Source organism: Trachymyrmex septentrionalis, unplaced genomic scaffold, assembly GCF_001594115.1.
Source record: "Trachymyrmex septentrionalis isolate Tsep2-gDNA-1 unplaced genomic scaffold, Tsep1.0 scaffold241, whole genome shotgun sequence".
NCBI lineage: Eukaryota > Metazoa > Arthropoda > Insecta > Hymenoptera > Formicidae > Trachymyrmex > Trachymyrmex septentrionalis.
In genome coordinates this window covers 335,709-341,141 of record NW_017305399.1, presented here as the reverse complement: position 1 = coordinate 341,141, position 5,433 = coordinate 335,709, and the positions used below count along the sequence as shown (strand labels likewise).

The 5,433-nt window shown below is 25.3% G+C and overlaps 1 protein-coding gene across 2 annotated transcripts in view; it reads left to right on the top strand.

Annotated features, from left to right (window-relative positions):
* The first annotated feature begins 452 nt into the window (after positions 1-452).
* Positions 453-5,433, top strand: part of LOC108748799 (epidermal retinol dehydrogenase 2-like) — a 48,146-nt gene continuing 43,165 nt past the window's right edge. The window contains exon 1 of one of the 2 annotated variants that reach the window (XM_018487160.1): positions 453-476. The gene's annotated coding sequence lies outside the window, so the exon portion shown is untranslated. Of the gene's footprint in view, positions 477-511; positions 593-5,433 lie in introns of those variants that run through there. The other variant, XM_018487159.1, reaches the window with a different exon arrangement.

Sequence of the window (5,433 nt, the reverse complement as noted above, 5' to 3'; positions counted from 1 at the left end):
AACCATTTAAAAGAGTACCAATTTGTATTTATAAAAATTATATGTAAAAATGTGTAAAAATTTTTTACTTTAGTTTTTTATTTTATTTTTTATTACATAACAGATTATAAGCTTATCATCAACTTATTTAGATTGATTAATCTTTCTTTTACTATTATAATTTGAAAAAATTTTTTTGTACATTTTGTTACTATCAATAAAATTCTTATAAGCATTGACTTATCAACTATTTTCATGCGCATCATCCTGTACATTCATTTGCGGGCGATACAATAGTGTGTAACGTACACGCGAGGATATGAGGATCCTGGATATACATGCATGTTTTCGCAACGACCTGCGTCTCGCTGATTCGACGATCATTTCGAGGTGAAGGCACAGTCGAAGCAACGCGTTCCCTTCAGTATACCGACGACCATAGTACTGCTAAGACACATATTACTTTCCGCAAAGTGTCTTGCATTGTGTAAACACAGGTGTGCATTTTCGTGCTTAATTTATATTTTTTTGAATATTTGTATTTTTTTTTCTTTTCGTACTTTCGCTCACATAATTATAAACACAATTTCTCGTGTGGAATAATGATCGATAGGTAAGAATATGTGTTACATTTTTTGTTATACCGCGTTACAACGTTTCTGTTTTTCATTATTTGAATGATTTTTATATATTTGTAGCTGCTAAAAAAGAAAATAAAATTTAAAAAGTTTCACCACAGATTTTAAGAAATGAAAAATTTTATTTTTTAAAATTTATTCTACAAATTTAAACAAATTTACAACTTTTTCTTTTTTTACTTTACGAAATAAAATACATAAGAATTATTCAGATGTTAAGAAATAGAAACGTTGCGTATTAATATAATGTTTTAACATTAAATATTACTAATAATATTAATAATATTAATAATAATATAATTTTAATATTTTAATATATTATTTAAAATTGTTAACAATAAAAGGGATTTCATATTATTATATTTATTTTTATATTGTAAAACATACATTTCACTGATTGTAAAACATATTTAAATTCCTTATAGCTATATTATTTACAAAATTATTTTATTATCTAATTCTAAACAGAATTTATAAAAAATGGAAAAGTGATAAAATTTTAAAAAAATTATATTCTTTTTCTCAGTGTAAAGATCCCTCAGTGTAAGAAATGCTCATTACTTGTTGAAAAATAAAAAATAGATCAAAATTTGTTGCAATGTATTATGAGTTATTATATGATTAAACCTTCTCGTATGTAATCTTATTTTGTATTATATATTTATTTTTATTAAATAATTTTCATTTTTAATAAAATAAGATTATTTGAGAATAAAATCAAATATAATTTTATGAGTTAATTTTTAATTTCATTCAAAATTTAAATTTAATAAATTAAATGTTATAAAATATTTTCTCTCTTCTTCCTACAATAAAATTTACGTGTTAAATCGCAATAATTGAATTTATTGTTGCCCCTTTTCCATGATTCTGATTGGTTCTCTCGTTTTATTCGTTTCGTATTGAAAGTAATTGTCAACACAAGATGTTCTGACAACTCACAAAAATTCGATTATCGTGATTAATTTGCGTACTTAAATACTTGTATATTTGTATACTTTTTATATTTAAAGGCGCCTCTAGACGGTATAAGCCAACTTTGCACACATTCGCTAAATGTTGACTACTTTCAATATGAATAATTATGTATGTCGTATATGTGATATTTGTGTGCTAATGTTGGCATACGTTGGCCATATCGTCTAGAGACATCTTTATATTGAAAGTTAAATAGTACGCGAGCAATGCACATCTGTCTTGTCTAATAATATAAATGTTATATAATATGTTAGATTGATATTTATATCTATATAATGTATATTGGCCATCTCGCAATACGGATTTGCGATTCTATCTATTTCTTTCAATCTATTTTTTATAATTATAGTCGTATTAAGCTAATTAAGGCAAAAATCAGATTTAATGATGTACATTAGAAACATGCAATGGAAGATACAATACAATACGTTAACGGTAAGAAGATTTATACAGTGAAAGTCAATTAATTCTGCAGCAAGACTGGAACGTTTACCGTCTGCCTTCATAAGAAAAATTTACGATTTACTGCTCGTTGATTGCAATTGAATCGCAACATATGCGAAACATGAGATTATTCCGCGCGCGTATTGATACTTCAGGAATCTAATTTTCAAGAAATAAGTTCATTGTCATTTTTTTTTCTTCATTTGTAAATAACAAACTATCAGATTTCTATTAATTGCATCAGTTGCTTCAATGAAATGTCTACTATTGGTTGCAGACGTTTTTGTTCCATAAATATGACTATGTCTTTTTAATTATAGTTTCTTGGTTAATGTAATTGCGATTAGAAAATTGTAATTACATCAACTAAGAGATTATAATTAAAAACATATAGTCAGTTTGTGGAACAGAATTATAATCAATAAAATTTTAATTTGAAAACTCAAAAGAGTATGAATCTCCAAATCAAAATTCTATTAAAGCGGATTCTGTTTAACCTTTTCAGACTTGATTTTATTGAATTGTTAAAAAAATTTTTTTAATTCAGTTTATAAGCACTTTAATAAGTAATTCATGCTGAATAATTAATGTTTTCAAAATTTGGACTATTTTTCCAACATATACATTATTATGTATATTAGATCTCGAATGGTGTCGATAGAATTAAATAATTTCAACGGATAATATTTTCAAATTTAATGTATTGTATATTACAACGTATGCAGAGCCTAAAGGATGTAAAAATCAAAGGTTCAACTTTTATAAAAAATTTATTAAAGTGACTGAAATTTAAATCTATATTGGAAAGAATACTTAACGATTTCAGAATATATGTAATAAATAACAAATAACAGATGTAAAAATGCACATTTGACAATCTTTATTTAAATATTTTTAACTCGAATGATTACGCAACTATATTATTTCGGCGTCTGTTATGATCTTGTAGCAGTTAACATCGCGTTAAAAATTGAAAGTGAGTTTCGTCGGTTATTAGAAAGCAGCGCGCCGACACGCCGACATGACAAAATGTTCGTAAATCGATAAATTAATCGTGAATTTTTGCATTATCTCTAGGCTAACTAATACATATGTAAATCGTTGTCATCTTTGTTTGTATACAAAAAGTAATAAAGTAGAATGTAAAGATATTAACTTTTTATGTTACGAATTTTTGTATCAAACCGATTTTTTTTTAACTTTATATCCGGGGGTTTTTTGGGCCCCTGATTATAAATAAGAAATCAAAATTTTTTAATTCAAAATGGGTGATCCAATACGGCAGACCAATAATTCAAATAATACTTTGAGTGAAATATTTAATATTTTATTATTTATAAAAATAAATTATTTCATAAAAAATAGATTCTAATGATGGAAGATACGATTCCAATATTTTTCTGATATTGGGACACTCCTAAGCTCATGCACGCGATCAGCGCGGTGGCGGCTTGTCCGCTATGAGTAGTCGAGTCAGTCGTGAAGTCCGTCTTTTATAATACAATATCTTTCATTTTATCTTTCATTTTGATATTGCCATTTTCAATGTTCGAAAATCTTCACCTCAGATTCAGATGCAGCGATTAAAATACCCAGAAACCAAGTTTTTAAATAATAAGATTATTTCTTCATTCGTTTTTATCCATATCGTTATTGGTTCCGCTATTTTGGATTTAAAAATTTGAAAATTTTGACTTAAGATTCAGTAATCTAAAAACCCCCTAAAATACAATTACAGGAGATATTTGAACTATTTATTTGAATTTAAAGTAGAAAATGTTGTTTTTTCCTTATTTTTCAAAGATTATAAGTTTTTAATAAAAAAAAAAAAAACAATACAACGAAAAAATTCTGGAAAATTCTGAAAAAAATATTTTAGGATGTCTTAAATAAGTGGCTAAATTACCCCATTTTTATATTGATAATAATTTAGTAGAAAATGCATTTTTTCCAAAAAATCATAAAGTTTGACTACTTCAGTTATAGTAATTATGGCAAATAAAAATTTATGATTGCCTTTTTTTTACTACTTACTTTTTTAATACTTTTTTAATATTTTATTAATATTTTATGGAAATACTTTATTAATATTTTATGGATTTTATGAAAACAAAAAACCAATACTTAACGTTAAAAAATTCATCAAAATAATTAAAAATTAACTGAAAAAAGGTGAGTCCTGACCTGAACTGATAAGGCCTTATCATGACGCAAAGGTTAATAAACTTTTAACCGGACAGGATAAATTCTATGAATGTATGTAAGTACACACGCGAACTAATACGCACATACATATACAAAATAAACTATAGGTATATGTCAGAAACCAGCGAAAAAATATGTGATTTTTATATTTTAAATACTTATTTTAAATTACTTTAAATACGAAGCGCCACTACGGTCTAAATGTTAAGATATTGAACTACTATATATATTCATTTAAATGAATTAATTTCAGAAATGATAATTATGTGCTGATATGGTTGTCGACTTTCAACGCAATCAATCTGAAATATTAATAATTCTCCCAAATTTCCCAAATCTTAAAAAACTGTAATAAACTTATTGTGAAAAATATTGCCTCGGCCGGGAATCGAACTTGCATTCCGTGCGAAATTTTATATTTTATTTCTTGAAGATATAAATGCTGTTTTGAAAGAAACAATAACATACATGTATTAAGAAGATTTAGTTGTGAGAAACATAATATATAAAAGAAGTAATTTTTTAAACATATTTTACTCATTTTCATTTGTTTATGATACTACAGGAATTTAAATTAATAAAAATTATAATATAATACATTATTAATATTTAATTTGGCTATTGTGAGCTTTGATTATAATATTATATCTATTCTGTATACTATCAATTAATTCATTTATTATAGATTGTGAAATTACTATAACTTTAAAGTTGAAAATATTGCTGAATATGTTCAACTTTATATTATGAAAATTGCTTAAAAATATTTCCAACATAATTCATAATATCGCAATATACAGTACTATAACGTATTAAATAACATTTAAAAATCTGTTATGTCTTTGAATAATGTGGACAACAATTTTTTAGATTAAAATCGCGTTTATTCCACTTAAAATAAATAAAATCGGTCTTTGCTTGTTATTGTGTAGGGCCGTTCTATATGTATATACGTATACTCGCGCACAGCACTTTTCATTGCAAATATGTATTAAATACGTATGCATTTACATTGCATTTCATTTCATATCAAATATAATATATTATTATAAATAAATAATTAATACAACGGATGTGAAATATCCGAGTCGAAATACGTACTTAAGGAGGTTATAAAGGCATAAAATATATATATTAATATTTACGCAATAAACAAACTACATACATGTGAAAGTTGTGTTCATAAAAT